The sequence below is a fragment of the Equus asinus genome, chromosome 4, assembly GCF_041296235.1.
Source record: "Equus asinus isolate D_3611 breed Donkey chromosome 4, EquAss-T2T_v2, whole genome shotgun sequence".
Lineage (NCBI taxonomy): Eukaryota > Metazoa > Chordata > Mammalia > Perissodactyla > Equidae > Equus > Equus asinus.
The window spans coordinates 52576007-52597203 of NC_091793.1; the positions used below are offsets into that span (position 1 = coordinate 52576007).

General features: G+C 36.3%; 1 protein-coding gene across 7 annotated transcripts in view; it reads right to left on the reverse strand.

The window, feature by feature from the left end:
- Window positions 1–21197, reverse strand: part of NAV3 (neuron navigator 3) — a 775925-nt gene that overhangs the window by 188060 nt on the left and 566668 nt on the right. The gene's annotated exons all lie outside the window — the stretch shown is intronic.

Consider the following 21197-nt stretch of genomic DNA (forward strand, 5'->3'; position numbering starts at 1 on the left):
ATATTGTTGATCTCTAGTTCTAGACAGAATGTTTTAAGGAGGTAACAATACAAGATGTTTTTCTAAAGACAGATCTATGCAAAAGTTGAGATTAAAGTGGAGTTAAAGTCTTCAAACCAAAGTGAACAACTACTGATGACAACTTCTGGGTATTCTTGAATTAAAATTCTTAGTGATTTTTAAAATCAAAATCTTTGATCAAAAACACACAAGAAAGCATTATTTCAACGAAGTTTTAAAGAGCAGTGAATACTTTGTGAACAAAATGACAATTTGTACTTTAAGTTGATTTCTGCATTACCTAAGGGTTCTGAAATTGGTGTTCTGAAGAATATAGTGAGACCCAATAGACCTGAAACATGTCCGCACGCCCTGGGATGGTCAAGGCATGATGCCTGAGTGGGATCACTTTTCAGGTGAACTGTGGTGACTCAACATGAACTCAGTTGTTGTGCATGCAGTTTCCAAGGCCTCCAAGGAAAGAGGAACAACGTGGGGGTGTTGGAATCAGGGTGCAGGGTCGCTTGGAGCCCTGCTGCACTTGATCCAGTTGCTTTGCTGCCAAGCAGGGGGTATTTTAGTCAAGGGAAGGATTTCTTAGGATGATGACATCTTTCCTAAGTTAACTGTTACTCCACTGAGCCTGTCTGTGGTGGGAGCGCGCAGGTCATTAAAGCTGCCTGGTTGACGGGAATAACTCCCAACATCCAGTGAGCTTTTCAGCTTCTTGGAACACTTGTTTTTCACGTTTGGTATGAAATATTATTATTTGCATATAGTGCCTTCTGTATTCTAACTACACTGGGCACTGGGTCAGCTGGCCACAGCTGGCCAAACTACCTCAGTAACAATAATAACAGAGAATAATTTAAAAATAAAAACCAAAGTTTTTCAATGAAAAGAAATATTAATTTAAAATTTAAATTTAAATATAAAGCACTCAAAGTGGAAATAAGTCTTTTGTGAACTTAGTCTAATTTGTCAACCCAAGAGTAAGAGAACTTTCTAAAGGTTCACCACTAGGTCTTATCCTATACTCTCCAACTTGAACACAAATATTAGCAGGAAAGATGACAATAAAACAATGTACTTTCCTTCAGGGAACTGAAGCCACCTTATTGGTTTTTCCTCCATGATTTTAAAGAAGTACCATAATTTCTAGCATAGAATTGGAAAGTCAACAACAAAACCTAGAGAGGTTAAGTGACTTGGCCAAAATCAATTTGGTTTTATGGCCCATATGTGCTCTCCAATTTATTATAAGAGAATACTCTACTTGTTGGTTGTATTTTAGCATCAAGCCCTCAGACGTCAGTCCCTTGAAGCCTGGCTTCTGTTCTGCTTCCCTAGTACTTGTAAAACTGTTATTTGAAGAACACAGGAGTTTTATTCAATTCTCACTATACTTGAACATCTTTGCATTGGACCATATTAATCTCTCTTCCTTTTTGAATCTCTCTCTTTCATGTACTGTCATACCAATAAACTCACTTGATTTACCCACTATCATTCTTGTCTATTTTCTTTCCATCACCAGTCTGCCTTCCGTTACCATCTCTTAAAGGCATGCTTTTTTGTATGTCCCTTTTCCTCAAACTCTTGAGTGCATTCTTTCACTTAGCAATTTGCTTCTTACCAAAGATTTCAAATAAAATCTACTAGAAACTAGAATTAATGTCTGCATCATACTCCCAGCTGTCAAAACGGAATAAAAGACTTTTCCATTTCCATGATCTTCAAAATCAATCAGCACATTCAACTCACCATTTTCCTTCTTTTATCCTGCCAGTCCTAATCAGATCCTTCCTTTAATTTCTATTCACAGGGTCATCATCTTTAGTCCTATGGGCTTAAACCTTAATAGTTGACTGTTTCCTTTTTCCTTTTAATTATTGCAGGTGTTCAATCAATATCCTGTCATGCTGACTTGACTGCTACAAATCCATGTGCATCTATGTTCTCCTTCAATTTGCATGTTTATCACACTAACTCAAACCCCCAATACTTCCCATAATGCCTCCAGCTCCCTGTATTTGTCTTAAACTTTTATATGGCTCTGTCTCCCTATGCAGCAGAAAAGCATTTTTTTCCCCCCACAGTACTTGTAATACCATTTCCCAAGTTTCAGATTTACAAATAGACTAGTAACAAAGCAGGTGAGAGGTACAGCTAATGTAATTTATTAGTAAAACAGACACCAGGGACATGTAGACACAGCTCTGAGGCAAGCGGAGTAGATAAATAGAGCCAGAACACCAGTACACTAAGGACTTTCAGACATCTGGATTGAAGACTGCGCATTTTTCTCCTGAAGTGTTGTAAAATGAGATTCCTTCTAGCTAATGGGTGGCAAAACTATCAGAGACAAAATTCTGCTAAAGGAAGTATCTGCCCATCTATCTGACAAAGTGAAATATCAAGAGAATGCTTCTTTTTTCCCCCAACATGGAAGAGAAGAGAAGGAGACTAGAGACAGTCAATTAAAAAAACAAAAAAAAGATGAAACTCATCTGGTGTTCCATACACAGAAGGATCCAGAGTGCCGGAACTTTCTAATCCAGGTTCAGTGCAAATCTCCACGTGGAAGTGTAATATCCATGTATTACAAGGAAAGAATACTTCTTAAAGTAAACAGATCCTGAATTATGATTACCCATTTTTATGAACCACCAGAGCCTCACAACTCCGTGTTGACCATAGATCAACAAAACTGGCATCACCTGGGACTTGTTAGAAATATTGAATCTTGGATCTCACCCCAGACCTACTGAAAAGCATCTGCATTTTAACAGGATTCCTATGCATAATAAAACTGAAGAAGCTGTGCTCTACAGAATATCCACAAATGTCCGGTCTTGGAGGAAAAAAACATGTAGTTTCCAATGTAAATAGCCTAATCTAAACATAGCAAGCCATGCCTCACTTTCTGTCCTACTGCTGCTTTAGATACTGTTGACACCGTCCTTCTGGAAATCCTCATCTCACTTAGCTTTCTTAGCACAACAGCTCTCTCTCCACCTACTCCTCCTGCTTCCCAGATATACATCTGCTCACTATCCCCACCCCCTGAATTTTGTACCATGACCATGAATTTTTCCCAAACCATAATCTTAAGCATCAACTAATCTATTCCTCCATTCTTTTTATATCAAATCTATGTTTATCCTCAATCCTAAACTCAGAGTCTCTTTTCTAAATATCTCCTTGATATTTCCTAAATATTCCACCTGGATCTATCACCTAGATTTCTCCCATATATTCCACAAATGTTCAAAATTTAACTCACTGTCCTTCTTTCAAACCATCCTCTCTCTCTTTAACTTTGCCCTCTAAATATAGTGTCATTAACATTCTCCCCATTGAACACTATGGAGTTGTCTTGACCATTACCCCCTCCTTTTTCAACTAAGTGTCATTTCTCTCATGGACTCTAATACCTCTTCACCAGTCTCCTTGTTATCAGTCCATTTCTATTTACAGGCAAATCAAATCATTCTTCTCACAGCCACCAGAATTAACTTTGCAAGAAAGAATGGATGTCAATGTCTTTCTTTGCAATTGCTGCTGACTCCCCATTGTCTGCAGGATAAAATTCAAGCTCTGTGATTTGGTTTATAAAGTGCTTCAGTATGTCTCCTCAGACTCTTACAGCTTTGCCTCATCTGCACATCCTCCACCCCGTGTTCTCCACTGTCACCACTCCTCTGCCCCTTGCCTGTGGCCTCTTCTCCCGTGGATCCATGGCCTTTCTCATGAGGTTTCCTACATCTGAAACACCATTCCTTCTTTTCCCTACATTATGAATTCTCTTACTTCAAAATCCTGCTCAAATGTCTCCTTCTTGTTGAAGCATTTTTCAAGTCTCCCAGAGTTAAATTTTTCCTCCACTGGTCCACAGGTCTTTATTCTTCCCTAATTATGAGGTTGATATGGGGATTTATCAGGGTTAATGTCTGTCTCCTGTTCACCAGGATAGGAATTATATTATGGTCATTTTGCATTCTCTGTTCCTGTCCTGGGGTTGGTATGTGTTCAAGAACTAAATGGTTGATATTTACTGGGTAGTATTATCAAACAAAGGTATAACACCATCTTTTAAGCAAGAGAAATTGTTTTAAGAATAGAATTATCAGAAGTATATTAAATGAGGGAACAGAAAGACACTCATCTTCCTTGTGTCCTTCTTAAGTGACCGGGAGTTTACATTTATTTTCTTATTTAATCCTCACAATAATCCTATGAATGTGATCTCTATTTCTGGCTAAAAATATGAAACTAAAGCTTTTAAACATTAACTCATTTGTAGAAGTTGTATATCTTATAAATAACAGTATTGAAATTTAAACTCTGGTCTATTAGATTCTAAAATCTGGGCTGTGTTCTATGATACCATATCATTTTCTTGCAAGCTAATTACAAATTATAATATTTTAATGCGTCTTTTTCTATTAATTCATTGCCCTGTGGATTTGTGAATATCTCCAAGACATGATAATAATTTTATACTGCCTACTGAATATCATCTCTTCCAGTCTCAAATAAATCCACTTTCAAAAGATACTCTTCAGCATTCAGATAATTACTATTAAATAATTTCATTTGCCAGGTCATTTTACGTAGAAATCTGGAATAGGCAATAAAATAACTTTAAAGGGTAAGATATGTTTAATATCTAAGCAGCTCTCTTCAAAAGTCTTCCAAGTAAACACAATCCTTTACATTTTTAAGCTACATTTTAGTCAGGGCTAGCAAATATGGCACATTATTTATAACCCGCTACTCTATGCCCATTGCACACATCACTCAATCACACAACATTTTCTGCTGAGCCCTGTGGTAGCCTCAAAAGCCTTGGCCAGGATGCAAGCAACACTTATTAATCAAAAGAATTAAACTGGGAGTGGCCCTTATTTGCATCTCTTCTTTATGTTTTCATCAAACTATTTTTAAGAAGATTTTAGGGGTTCAGTAAAGGATTTTTGTAGACGATTCTATTTCTGTTGTAGTTATTCTAGCAGTGGACTTCTATGAGGAAGTAAAAAATATTTCATCTTATTACTTAGTTATCATCCTTAAAAATCAAATTAGACCCAGACATATAGATACACACATCATTAAAGAACCATCAAAACATAATATCTGAGCCTCCCACAATCTATCATTCTTTATCTCCATTGGCTGCCATCAAGCTTCTTTCAAAAAAATATCAGTTGAGACAGCAGACATTTGAATGGTCTCAATTTGTGTTTAATCACTATTATAATTTAAAATATTTTTTATTCATTCATTCCATAGATACTCTTTTAACACCTACTGTGTGCCCAGGTAAGGACCCAGAGAGCCACAGCAACTAGCTAAGTAATGGGGTCTTTGTCCTCACTGCAGTGGGGAATATCAAAAGGTTTTAATTGCAGAATAAATGATAAATTCTCAAATTAGAGAGATCCATCTCTTAGATATGTAAAGAAGGAACTGGGGGAGGAAGGAGGTTGAGATATTTAGCAAGGTTGGAACCAGGAGACCAAATATGAAATCACTGCTGTATTTCAGGCAAGATTTGATGAGGGCCTGAATGAAGGCAAAGGCACAGAAAATAGAAGTAAATGATTAATGAGAGAAGTTATAATCATGGACACAGAAATTCAAGAAGAGAAAAGAATCTAAAATGGCTCCTGGAGTACAGTTACATAGAAATAGAGTGTAGGAAAAGGAGATTGAACATCCCTGATACAGTATATGAGGAGAAAAAAATCAAGATTCTACTTCTAAGTTACATCACCAGTCAAAGGGTGCTGAAGTAACAGGAAATACTAGGAAGGTGTATATTCACAGACGAGTGACCCAGCTTCACAATAGAGATAAAGAAAGATCACTTATTGTAACGGTTCTCTTATAAAGTGCATGAGTACTTTTGGATGTTGAATAAATGAATAAAAAATTGACTTCACAGCCCTAAGGTTTTGAAAGTGACAGATAGACATAGCTATTGAGAAATTTTATTCAGTTTTGTATTCCACGTATTCTAATAAGCATATATTCATTGATTAATCAACCAATTAATGAATCATTTAAAACACTTGTATTGACTGCCCACATGTATGGGTACTTAAAAGGATTTAATTTGGGAAAATCAGGTTTAAGTGTGCAAGGATGACATTCACTCTGAGAAGCAGAACCCTCAAAACCATGTATACTAACTCAAAACCCTTCCTATAGAGTATAATTTGATATTTAGTGGAAATTGAATTTACTTCAAGGTTGGAAGGAGAAACAAAAATATTAGGGAGCTGTGCAAAAAGTGGTACATTAAAATATTTATTTTCTGTGAATTATGAAATGGAAATGCCAGTTGTATAAGATCTGGTACATTGGTTAACAGCACAGAATCTAGGGTCAGATTGCTCTGCCTAAATCTTGGTTCTGCTGTTCTCTGTGCCTGTGTCCTCGTCAATTAAATGAAGACGATGACTTTAGCTACCTCAAGGTTTTTACGAGGATTAAATTGTAAATCACTTAGAATGGTGCCTAGTACAAATAAGTGCTGTAACAGTTAAAAGAAAATTCAGTTGGATTCAGAGGTACGTTTGAGAGTCCCTGGATGCACTAAGACCCCAAGGGAGGCTCTGCAAATATTCTGGTGAATTCGGTATATCATAACTTCCCATATTCTTCAACCCCTACAATTACCCTGCCCTCCTGTGGTTGGTAGTCTTCCCACCACCACATCCTTTGGTTCTTCCTATCTCTTTTGATGTTACTACATTCTTACTCTGAACCCACAGGCATGGACTTCTCTTTCAGGACAGTGACGGAGCTTTTAACTCTGGTTCTCGTTCTCCAGGTTTATAATTACTTTAGGACCATGATTTCTTGGAAGTAAATACAATTAAGTCTTATTCTCCCTCAAACCTCCCTGGATACTACTCACTCTTCTTGTTTCCTGAACTCAACAATATAAATCCCTATTGGTCCCAATCCTATGAAGAATTATCAGAAATTGTACCAATAGGACATCTAAGAACCACCATTCCCAAAGCAATGCACACAGGGTGGGCCTTCCAGAACCTATAATTCTCAACACTGGACATAATCCAAAAAGTCTCTCAAATACAGGATTTAACAAATATTTTGCTCTGTGTATAGTGATTAGATGAAAATATGCTTTTGATATACCTAAAAGATATAATTTATTTACTTTAATATTTCAACCAGAGCTTTGTGTTAGATTTGTCCTCTAGATTTCACAACTGATTTGAAAGACAAGGATAAAATGTCTCAGAAAATGAGGGATTCCTCAAATAAAAATAAAAAATGGCCTTTAAGAAAGTAGCCAAAAAGCTACCATAACTCTGAATATATTGCAAAATGAACAAAAGGAACATTGTCTTGTTCACTCACATTATCCATAAATGTTTGTGGTCTCCAGAGTTTTGTTCTGGGCCCTCTTTTGTTCCCCTAGCTTTATACTCCCTTTCTGAGTAATCTCTACCATTTCTATTGTTCCAATCAACAAAACATTGGTAAGCCAATGTTCCCAGGGCTATGTCACTGGCGCTGACTGTTCTCCTGGGCTCCAGAGCCACACACTAGACACCACCATGCAGAAGTCCCACTGAAATATCAAATTCATGAAGGCTAAAGCCACATTTTCTTCTCTCCATCTCTTTCTCATCTGTTTCCACTACCGCAGTATTATTTCTTTCCTTACTGAAATATATCACTATCCAATGAGTCACAAAAACAGAAACATGATGATTTTCTTTCAGCCTTACCTCCAAACAGTCCTTAGATGCATTTTCCCAGCCAGACTCTCAGCCTATTAACACTACACTGTTCCTGTCTTGCCCCTAGAGCTGCAGTGTCCCTCCCACTTCTCTCCCAAAGCACATCTTTTCTCTATCCTGTCACCAAAGTCCTGTTCCTAAATTATAAATAGCATCACCTTTTCTCTGCTAAAAAAATTTTCCTTTACAAGCAAGAAAGAAGTTCCAGCTTCTAAAAATAGTATCCTGAGCCTCCATAGACTGACCTCTGCCTACTTCTCTAGTTTTACCTCTCATGATACCCTGTGACAATTTAAACACAGAGCCTTAAAGAACTTGATGCTCCTTCATTAAGAGGTGAGATCTCTGTCCCACCCCTCCCCTTGAATCTGGGTGGGTTTGTCACTACTTCAGTGGGTCACCATGTAAGAAGTACAGTGTCCCTGAGACTGCCATGCTGGAAGGGCCTTTTGTAGTCACTATTCCAGATAAGCTGCCAGACATGTGAGTGAAGAAGTCACCTTGGAAGCGGATTCTCCAACCACAGATGTTTTGCCTCCCAGCAGTTTGTGACAGCCCAACAATTCCACCCCTCCCTGTAGAGTTCCAGACACTGTGGGGTACGGATAAGCCATCGCCACTGTCCCATCTAATTCCAAGGCTCACAAAATTCCTGAGAATAATAAAATTGTTATTGTTTTGTGCCACCATCTTTGGAGTTAGATAATACACTTCTACTTACGCTTTCTCCTTGGCCAAATAGTTCCTGAATGTGAAACGGCATATCCTTCATCAGTGCCTTCATGTCAGCTCTTTCCTCTAACTGTGCTCACTGAGCAACCTGTACTCTGTTAGATTAGTTAGCACACCATCCTGAACTATATGTTTGAATGTCTAGGTCCTCCCCTCTATTAGATGGTGGGCAATTTTAAAGGTAAAATCATCACCATATCTCAGCTTCACATCTAGCACAATTCTTGGCACACAGTGGGGGTTGAATCTTTATTTGCTAAAAAGCCACATTTGAACTTTTGAATCACCAATGAAAAATAACACTGGGCTCTAATGTAATATATGAAGGATCACTGGAACAATCCTATCTTTCACTAAGCCATATGGTATTCATTGACTATGCCCAACTGCACAGTGCTTGGTTCATCCAAAGATAAAAATAAGGCACAAAACAGTAACTTTTAAAATGGATGTACTTAGTACAAATACCATTGAACAATCTATGTTTATCAAAGCAATTTTTCACATTATATAGGTTTTTAGAACTCCTTATCTATATTAAGAGATTTTATGAAAAAATATTTTAGGATTTCCTTTATTTCCTCCCTTTTCTACTTATCTTCAGTCTTGGAGCCACACAAACACATCATAAGAGTGGAAATGCCTACACAGAATCCCTGTACAGTCAAACATTTAGTACTCTTGATTTCCAAAGAAAGAGAAACATACGCTTAGTCATAGCATCACATTTATTCTATTGACAGCACTATTCCCAAGGAACAAAGGAAGAAAACAAAGAAATAAATTACAGAATATGAAGTAAGAAATTTCTTGGGTATAAGTTTTAGCAGAAATTTTTTACCTCTCAATTTTAGTTTTCTTTTATAAGATGGTATTATGTTAAGAAGGCAGGAATTATTTCCTTTCAAATTTACTAAAAATGGCTGGAGAGAAAATTAGGAATAAATTACCCAAGATATATTATAATTAAATACATTGGAAGAAAGTCTTAAACTAAGCATTTTTAGATAAAATAAACATTGAAGACAGTAAAACACATTCACCAAAATTTTTAAGACTGAGATAGGTTGAAATATATTTCCTTATATATCCTATGATGGCTAAGGGTAGAAATGAAGCCATCTATTTAGAATTAAGATTTAAGGAATCCTTCAAGTCAAATTCTTCCTTGATTATAAAGTTTCCCTTCTGTAGGATCCTGGTGCAACGTTATAAAATGATAACTGACAAACTAATGCTCTAAGAAAGAGGGAGGCATTTAGCCACTTCTGCAAAAATATCTTTTGTACCTCAAAACCATATATGTTCCTTCAAAAATATTTAAGATATTTTATAACAACTATACTCACATCAGAGTATGTGATAAAAATACTTTGTCTCTAAACTTAAATTTTGGTGAGACTTCACTGAAAATAGTTATTGCCTAATCCATAAATGAGTCAGAAACTTAGCTTTCATCCACATGTGTTTCTTTTTAGTAGCTGGGTGGCTGAAATATCATCCTGATTGTATGTGAGACAGGTTACTGTGATAACTTATCCCATTAGTGAAATATGGTATGTAAATATATTATAACCTCTGTCTTATCTTAAATTTCAACCAACAGTTAATAAGACCACCTGCATGGTCTGCTTTTTTGGGATCTCAAAACAGTAACTAAAGAGGGAGATGCCTGTGCAAGATACCACTGCATCAAAGTCTCATGCACTTTTAGGAATGTAGGACTTCAAGATAAAGGAGAACTCAGGAAACCAGGCTCATATTTCTCTAACAGTGTTACCATAAATTAGATTTTCCACAATGCGCTTACTTACATGTAGCTCAAAACACTACACTGCTCCATGGACCTTTTCTATTTACAATTTTCAGTATGGAGTAAAATTATATGGTAACGCTTTCAGTGCTCCCTTCTGAAAGTTTATTTTAATGCAACCATCTTTAAAAAATTGGACCCAGAATACCAGTAGACAAAGCTATTTTATTAAGCTCAAGATTTAAACAAATTTTGGCAAAGACTATCCTGATTAGTGAACGATCTGGACTATTTTATACTTCTAAAGACTTAAAAAGTGTTGCAGTAAGCACAAAATATGTTAAACTATTTCTTAGTTCACATTTTCATGAAAATGACCTTCAGTTACTCTACATATAAAATAATTATGTAAATGAATGTCTATAAAGTATGTGAAGAGCTATGAGAAAGTCTATTTTATAGAGTCTTCATAACTGGGCTACTCCCAATCTACTGCAAAGCAAATGCCATCATCAGTACAATCGGTCTCACATTATCAAGGGGTGACTGGGGTCTCAAAACGTCTTTGATGATAAGCTTTGGCCTAGAGTCTGCCCCACAGTCTTGCAGGGAGAGAAGGCTGATTTTGTTTATACATCTTATGAGACTAGAGAGCAATCAGAAAGGGGGAAACAGTAGAGGCGGTCAGAAGTGGAGGCAGATGAGATGGAACATGAAGAGGCAAATGTTGACAGTGCGTTTTACAATGAAGAAGGGACCTTGGCCAATGGTTGAAGTCTTATTAGCAAGACTATCTCAGGTGCAGAAATGCGTAAGTCGCTTAAATTCAATGCTATCCTCACCCTGTCATCCTCTCATTAGAATTTGGTTTTCCATGTAGATCTGACTACAGGAAAATAATTCAATGGTCATATTGACATGATTACTATAGTTTTTGTGGCAGCTGCATTTTCCATTGTAAGTCAATAAGTTGAAATTTAGAGATAAAATCTTGAGTGGAAAACATTAACGTAATAATTTCATATAGTATAAAATTGCAGGTATAATAATCAAATCTATATTATCAGTGCTCTGAGAAGAGAGAGCTCTATAAGACTAAAAATCAAATAGAACCAAATAATTTCTAGTGCTTGGGAGACAGTGTTCATAAAACATATAAACAGAATATCAAAATGTCCTTTGGTAAAACATTAAAGAAATAAATCACAAATTAGTTATCCTAAATCACAGCTCAATGATGATACACATATTAGATTTTTAAAAAAGATGTGTTATAGGACCAAATTATAAAAACTGGTTCACCATTGTTTTCATCTAGATATTTATGTCAAAAAGCACGTGTCTTAAGTTCTCTATATTAGGAGTTAGTCTAATACTTTAAAATATATATCATATTCTCATAATTGCTTTGGAAACATAAAGTATAATTGTGATGCTTTCATTTTCTACCTGGAGAAACTAAGTTCAGTTAATTGATTTTTATTTTGTTAAAGAAAAAAATAAAGTTATCAGAACAAAGAATGACTCTGTCCATCCCTTCTGAGACTCAAACTCATGTATTATTCCCATCTCCCTAAGGTGATGCCACTAACACATTGATAAGGGAGTAACAAAGGTTTAGGTTCACAATGTCAAGGATAACAGGATAGAGGACAGGGGCCACCAATGGACTAGAGACTTCAAGAGATTTTGGAGAACTGAAAATAAATAGAGTAATGTTGATGGAGAACACAAAATGAGGGAAGCCTCATCCTAGTAATCACATGGAGGGAGGATTCAGCCTAGAAGAGGAAGAAGAGAACATTAGCTAGCAAATTGTAGACAAGATGAAGGGGCTATGAAAAAAGGGAGATTAGTCAAATGTTCATGTCAATCACTGTCAATGGTCGCTCCATGGCAGGCATAAATAAACGAATTAATTAACCATCCAAACAAACAAGAAGCAGTTTTAACTCTAAACACTGAATAATCCCAGAAAAAAGAGGCTGGCATAGAGGAGTCCCTCAGTTTACCCAGACTGAACCCTCTAAAGCATCGTTAAATGAGCCCTGGTGCATTCTTAAAGTTATCTTCCATTTATACTAAAATCAAACAAATATCAACTTTCAATAGACATTGTAAGGCCTTGAATAGGAAAGAATCAGAGTATCTGTCTCGATTCTGCAGAACATATTTATAATAACCATTATATAAACACTCCATTGGTTTCAAAACTTTTGGAGTCAACCTATACAAGAATTTGGAAGAATCATATGTGTATAAAATAGAATGTACATCTTATGAATCTTGATAAAAAAATAAAAGTGCAGATGACAGAGGCTGGAAACTGTTAATGGATGGGAGAGAACTGAACAGAAGGGCTAATATCCATGTTTTACAAAATAGAATCCCAAAATTGATTGAGAAAGAGATAAAAATATTGTTTCATTACAGAAAGTTATGAAGTTAACCAATAAAAGAACTACAAAGAATGAGTTTAACTATGTTAGGAGCATTCCTCAAAAGACCTGTCTACATTTACTATCTCCAATTCCTTTGTCCTCTTTTCCCTTGAACAGATTCCAGTGCAGTCTTCACAACAAGTACTCCACTGGAATAGCTCTAGTCAGTCTCCAGCGTGAAACCCGCCGTCAGTTCTCAGTGCTCATCCTACTCACTTGCACCATTTGACGCAGTTGAGGTCCTGCAGGCAGGTTACGGTTAGAATCACAAACTCTGTACCCAGATTGCCTGAATCCAACTTACAGATTAGTCACCGTGAAACTTTGTGCAATTTAATTGGCCTTTCCATTTTGTCCTTATCTGAAAACTAAGATCAATAATAGTACCTGTTTCACAGGGTTGTTGTGAGGATTTAAAGAATGAATATGTGTATAAAGTACTTAGAATGGTGACAGAAACACAATAGGGGCTACATATCAATTATTACTATTGATCCCCACTCCCTCTGGGAACACTTCCTTCACTTGCTTTCCAGAAAAACAAGTTCTCTGGGGTTTTTCCCCCTCCTTTGTAGGCTGCTTCTTTTCAGTCTCCTCTACGAGTTCTTGCTATCGCCCTGATCTCTAACCATTGGTGGGATCCTGACCTTAGTCCTTAGTCCTCTTTGCTTCATTTAAACATAGATTTTAGTGACTTTATCATGTCTAGTCTCAGAGGTTTTTACAATTTCCATATGGTTATATCTCCAGAATTTTTATCTACAGCCTGCAGCTAGCCCTTAAACTCCAGTCCTGCAATTCCAGTTGCCTCCTTAATTTCTCCACTTACATACGCATAGTAGACATATCAAAACAGACATGTTGATAAACGAATATCTGACCTTCTCCCTCCCAAACATGCTCTTCCTACTTTATTTTCCATTTTGGTAAATGGAAACACCATCTTTCAAGCAGCAAATACGAACCATGTAGAGTCTCCTGTCTTTTTACCAATCCCACCACAAATCTGTCAGCTAGTTCTACTACACTACCTTCAAAATATATTTAGAATTTAACTTCCTCTCTCCCCCTTCACCATGGTAGTCCAAACTTTTTTCCATGACTCCTTGCTTTCACATTTTCCCTACTACAATCTGTTCTCAACACAGCAGCCAGAGAGACCCCTAGATTTTTATACCTGTTTATGTTCCTCCTTATGGCATACAGTAGCTTCCCATCTCTCCTGCAGTAAACTCCAAAGTCCATGTAATGGCAACAGCATCATACTAGTGTCTCGTCGCTCTCTCTCTGAATTATATCCCACTCTTCTTCTTCCTCCTTTCCTCTGATCCAGGCCAATTGGGATGTTTCCTCTTCTTGAAATAAAGTAGACAGGCTCTGAACTCAAGGTCTTAGCTTGTTCTCCTGTCAGCCTGAAACTCTCTACCACAAGGTAACCCCACAGCTACTTCTCTCACCTGCTCTGCTCAATATCATCTGAGTGAGGACATTCATCAGAACCCTATTTAAATTTGTGGAAAAATGATTCCTACACATCTTTTTCCCCCTTTTCTGATTTACGTTTCTCCACTATCGGCTGTCCAATTACTGGTACATATTTTAATTAAATTTTTATTGTTTGTCTCCCATCAGTAGAATGTAAGCTTCAGGAGGACAGGGGTTCTTCAATCTATTTTGTCCTCTGCTATATCTCCATCCAGCACCTAGAAGAGTGCCTGGAACATAATAGGAGCTTAATAAACATTTGTTACATACATTAATGGGGGTGGGAGAGATGGGGAGTGTGAATCACAAAATAGCGATAATGGTATAGTGGTAGAAGTATTTTATTTAGCTATATGGGAGTAACCACTAAAGGAAATACTGAAAATAACTAAAGGGCTTACCTCTGTGTAGCTAGACCGGGCATGGGAAGGTCTGAGCTGCAGGCTGTTATTTTTAATCATGAGCATATTATTACTTTGAATTACTTCTACATATTTAAGTTAAAAAAGTGTAATGGACAGAATTGACCAGAGAAATTTAGAAAGAAAGGAACGGTGATGAGGCTGACTTGAGATTTCTAATGTGGGTCAATATATTCTATTATACATGTGATATGATCTTAAAGTGGTAGAGGGAACTTGAAAGTATCTGGTTTGAGTGTCTATTATATGCTAAGTGTTGTGCTAAGGAGGCAGTTTATACATAAATTATTTCATGTGGTCTTCTCAACACCCTTATGAGGAAGTTATCACCATTCCAATATTAGGGCTAAGAATATTGTATTTGAGCAGTTCCCAATGCCACACCACTAGGAATTGGTAGGCAGATTTGACAGCCATGTCTACTTGACTCTAAAGTAACCAAAACTATATAGATGCTGCTTCATCTATAACAAGAGAAGGACAAGCGGTTGTCAAGCTTTTTAAATAGTGGAGTAAAAGCATAGAATGTAAGCAATGTGTATATGTGTGTGTGCATACTACACACTCTTTTAATATTAGACTGTTGGTTTCCTAAATCGGTCAATTAAAAATAATTTCTTTCCCTTCAATTATTTCTTGCTAGGAATGAATAAGCTGATTTTTTTACAGAAAAGATTCATAACTGTCCTTTTTGTTTCGCTTAAAGTTTAATTGATTCACTGACTTTTTTGAAGAATACACAATAGGCCACAACACAGAGCTGAGTTAAGCAACTAATTGAAGCCAGGTACATGAGGGCTTAAATTACCAGAGCCTTCCTGTCATCTTAAATTAAACTTCCTTATATGCTTTTCAAGATTTATAACCCCAGGCTGAGAAGCTGTAAACTGGCCCAGTTTCAGAGTGAATCTCCCAGAAGGAAAAGATGTTTCCTGGAAAGGAGGAAAGCAAATGTCCTCAACGGGAAGAGGATTCCAAGAGCACCGTGTGTGGCAGGGGTCATGGGAACGTTGGGAAGGGGCTGCAAAGGGGACAGACAAGCCACTCCAAGAATACGTGCCCAAAGATTTTTCACTTTGACTTGTGAGTTCTATAGAAGCAACTTCATCTAAACAGCAAGTGAACACATTCTTGACTTTCTCCTACAAAATGAAAAGCAGGGGCAAATGACCATCTGTGGAGATCATGATCTCTCAAATTCCCAAACTAGTTCCTTCTAGTTCAGACAGACTTACCGTCATCACTGCCTTTAACACTTCTGTCACCTATCTACGTAACTTCTTACCTACCTCCACTTTCACATTCAATTTTTTTCTTTTTTTACATGTTTTAATTCCCTAAAATACAAAAATATTGTTCACGATTCAAAAATCACTATTTGTAAGTTGGTAAAATTCAACAACTATTTAATAACGGTATGGAAAGTCATTTAATAATCTGGACAAAAATTAAGCTGAGAGGCTCACGTTTTAAGGAAAATTACTTCCCTTTTATTAACTCTATCGTAATAAAAAAATACACCATCTTTTACAAATACTTTCATCCTAATACCTCAGGTATAACCAGACCACTACATAAGAAAAATAAATTTCATTTTATAATTTCTTTCACTATAATGCTTTACCAGATATTCCCAATAAAATTATACATTCATGACATGCATTCTGCTCATTATTGGCTGGTCTCATGTGTATGGTTGTGGAAAGTCAAACTTTGTTACCTTTCCTGTCAACTACAACTCTAATTGTCAACACGACATATGGAAAAGTATGATTAGTAGAAATATCCTGAATTTCTAAGACATATTTACCCACGGAAATGAATTTTCTGAGTTTAAAAATTATAGGATTCATTTCTAGCTTGTTCTCTAGAATAAGAAATATTATTTATCTATCTCTTAGTTAAAACCTATAGAAAATAAATATGATTACAACTCTTCTCAAAGATTTTTATCACTTTATATTAAAGCCCTTCTCATATTTCCCCAGTTGGTTGGAGACACAGTCTTTAATCTACTCTTTCCGGAGGAAAAAAAAAAACAAGAAAGATAGAGGGAACTGGTTTTATCTTTTATATTAAATAAACACAAATAGGATATTGAACATTACGTAAAAGAGTAAGATGTTTAATCTTGACCCATGTAAAGTCCTTCCAAAGACTTAGAGAAAATCTAATTTTTATATTAAATATCTTCACATTTTTGAGAATTGATAACTTGATTGATCAAATCTTTATCACTCCACATATAACCAAATATTTCTCTGTGAAGGATTTAAGAAATTTAGAATCTGAGTACAGCTTTACTTTAACACAGATGCTACAAGAAGATAATTCAGGTCAAACGATAAAGGAGATCAGTGATAAAGGAACAAGATTGCCCTCACATATCAGCAATTAAAACCACAAAAACAAGGCCATCTTGGGATTAATTCAGAAGTAGGTGGCTTTCGATCATATTTTCCCCCGTAACATTAAATTATATTGACAAAATAACAGCAATGTCTATGTTAATATCACTTGTTAACAAAATGAATCAGTAATCTGGACATCTTAAAGACAATATTTTTTGCATCAGATTAGTTGTGGTCTTAATATTTTTTACCAGTCTGTAATTAAAAAATGCACTGGTTGAATACTAGATCAGTTATCTTATTTGGCCTATCTAAGCAAAACAAGACAGAGAAGAAAGGAGTTATAAACATAAATGACTTGAAGCTATCAGTGACCTTCCATAGCCCAAGCACTTCACTCAAATTTACTTTTTGTGATACCAAAATGCTAATGATCTTGGTGATCTGCTTTCTTACCCCACAGAACTGAAATCACATGCTAGTAAAGGAACACGGAGCACAGGCACTGCGCAGAGGTGGCAACACTGACAGCAGTGAATTAATGAATGACGCCCAGCAAGCAAAGGGAACATAATATCTATAATAAATAAATAAAGGACCAAAGAAAGCTATATGAGGGGATCAATTAGGATAGAGGCAAACAGTTCCATGCAGCTGGATAATTTCTGATGGTTCCATTATATACCATTTTAAAACTACCGTAGTTCAATATCAAAACCAACCAAAAATCAAGGACATGTTATCTTTAGTATACTAATTTTATAAATATATGCAATTTTAATTTAAAATGACATAACTGTAACTGCAAATCTTATGAAGCATATTATTACACATAGCTCTGTATCCCTTGGAATACAACAGTGACTAAAATATAAAAATACTTCTGTCCTCATAGTGCTTACATTCTAGAGAGGAAGAAGCAGTAATAACAAACAATGAATATCATAAACAAGTAAATTGTAGGTTGGAGGATGATTAGAACTACGGGAAAAAAGGGAAAGTACAGCAAAGTACAATGGGGAGTGGCGGTGGGCAGCCTGTTGTGTTCAAAGGCAGTCAAGGCAGTCATCAGTGAGAGAGCAACATTTGAATAGTAGACTGGAAAGAGGTGAGAGATGAGCTAAGTGGCCATCAGAGGAAGAACACTCTGGGCAAAGGGATGAGCTAGAGTACATTTCCTAAGTTGGGAGCAAACCTGGGCTGTTTGAGACCATGGCAGGGCTTTGAGCAGGGGAGTGACATGTGCCAGGTATGTTCAAAGTGTTTTAGATGTACTGACCCAGTGAACGCCCAAAACAGCTTCATGAGATGAGTGCCATTTTTTATTCCCTTTTAATAAATGAGAACACTGAAGCACAGAGAGGTTAGGTAAGCTGCCCAAGGTCACACAATTAGGAAGTGGTGGGATTGGAAGCCAGTCTTGTTCTAGAAGCAAGCTCTTAATAACTAGAGTTTGCCATTTGAACAGGATACACACACGCATGCACACTTGCACATATGCATGCACACCCACAAACAAGAGTGGAGAAGGAGCTGAGAGACCAGAAGAGAGTTGGTTGCCCGTATTCTACATCTCCTGGGCCACATTTCATTTTGTCTCTTGTATGCACTACTTGTAACCTTTAGATCAAAATGTCTGTTTAAATGAAAGATGTTCAAATTGGTTGAAAACATTTGGAGTTATGTTCAAAACAGCAAAAACAAATTAGAAAATCTTAATGTATAAAACAAATTTATTTGTGGAAATATATATAGATATTTATTTTAAATAAACAAAACAAAACAAAAAAGAGTCTCATTGAAATGGAACAATGTGCCCTAAATTTTTTTATTAGTCTACAGAGAAAAATATAGGAACATTTTCTGGCTAAATATCCAGAATAATATAGGAACCGGTCACTTAAGCTATTTACTTGGGAAGAGCTTTGGAATCAATAGAAAGGCTTCATAAGTCATGATTTATGACTCACATCTCAAGCAAATGAAGAAAAATCTGTCACTGGAATTCTTTTCCTGCATTAACCATCTTGGTTCTACTACATAGACACTATATTCTTTTTCTCTGTATAATAACTATGGGCTTTTGAAAAGGGCTTAAATACACTGACTATTATTACATAAGTCCATAGAAATTCTAATTCATAGACTATTTCACTATATCAAATATATAAAAATGAAAATAAATATTAATGTATGAAATGTATTCTCCAAAACATACAATAAATTTTATTAAAATTCAGACTTTGAGCTCCTCTATATCAGGGTCTTAATACTGCATTTAGTACAGCAAGTACTCAACATTTATTAAATTTATTATCAACCCAAAAAGTAATTAACTCCAATTTATCAGAAGAAGAATTATTTAAGAATCTATTTCAGTCCTAAAGGACATTGGTGAAAAGACTACTTTTCATAACATTTCAATGAGAAAAATAAGACCATTCTCCCCAAAATGGTATAAAATTACGATGCTTATTACATATGGGTCTATATTTTAAAATATAATACACTTTCATAACAGCCATGCATATCCAGCAAGAACAGAAAAAAAAAATCTCCCCAGAAGAGTCAGAACCACTGAGAAATTCTGGGCAAGAAATTCCACATGGCAGATACAGAAATAGAGTAGGTAAAGGAAAGACAAATGAAATTCCACATCACTTCCAGAGTCAACATGCTTCATACAATACTACTTTACTTCCTATATTTTTTCTGCTACTATTCTTGCTTCTTTTCCACTCAAATGGCTTAAACCAAACTGTAGGAAATATTATTTCTGGCAGTTTTCAAAATCTAGATCTCTTTCTACCAACCATCCCCCTAAAAATAATGATAAAAAATAAATATTTCTTCTTTTCTCCCTATTCTTAAGGAAATCCAAAGAACTTACACTGTTGAGAATTTTTTTTTCCACTTTGATTCCTGCACATTTCACTCGACATCACAAAAAGCCAAGACAAGTTTAAAAAACAGAAGTATATCTGTATCACTGAGTAATGAGAAATAGATCTTATTACTCCATTTTGTAGTAATACTTTGTAGTATACTCCATATTCTTTGGTAAAACTATGATTTTTCTTTATTGATTTAATAATCGACTAATGAAAAAAATCCACAAAAGAGAATAGAGTTTGCATGGTTATATAGAGAAAGAAATATTGCTTATTATGAAGTGAGGGCTGGTTGACAGGTGAAAGAGAAGGGGATATTTGAATCACTGAATATTTGACATTAAGTAGAGGGTAGTTTGTGAGCGTATTTCAGAATTTTAGCTTTTTAAGTCAATACTAATTCCCAAAAACAAACTCAAGGTAAAATGATTATTATTATGTTTCAGTCTCGGCTTCTGAGACGGAAAAAGTTAAATATTTATGTTTGATATGTGTATATATTTTTAAAGATGATGAAGAGTATTTCCATATCGGACATTCTCCTTCCTTAAAAAAACAATAGCTATTTATGCCATAGAGCTGACTACCTGATAGCCTGCTCATTGATCAGGAACAAATGAGCAGTTTGCATGAAACCTGTTAACTTCATTTCATTCTGTGGTCATTTTGTTTTTCTTTTTCTCCCCGAATCCTCCTAGTACATAGTTGTATACTTTAGTTGTGGGTCCTTCTAGTTGTGGCATGTGGGACACCGCCTCAACGTGGCCTGATGAACAGTGCCATGTCCGCGCCTAGGATCCGGAGCAGCGAAACCCCCAGAGCGACCGAAGCAGAGCGCGTGAACTTAACCACTAGCCCATGGGGCCGGCCCCTGTGGTCATTTTTGATGTGGCAACTTGCCCAGGCTTGTTCAGTCCCACTTATTCAAACACTAATCTAGGTGTTGCTGTGAAAATATACTGTGGATGCGCTGAAAATCCACAGCAGCTGACTTTAAATAAGGAAGATCATCCTAGATAATCTGGTGGACCTGATTCAGCACTAGAAACTCCTGCAGAGCAGGATTGAAGCTTCCTTGAGAGGAGGAAATTCTACCTATATATAGCAGGTTTGGCTCACGCTGAGAGTTTCAGCCTGTCCTTTGTGCTGGGCCGTCGTTGGGATTTCAGACCTGATAAACAGTCCCCACGATCACATAAACCAATTCTTCACAATAAATCTCTTAATATGTATCTCTTACTGGTTCTGCTTCTCTGGTTGAACCCAGACTGCTATAACTTCAAATTGGAAAAAAGCAGTAATGGAAAAGATAAGGAAGCTGACCTGATCTGTCAGCAC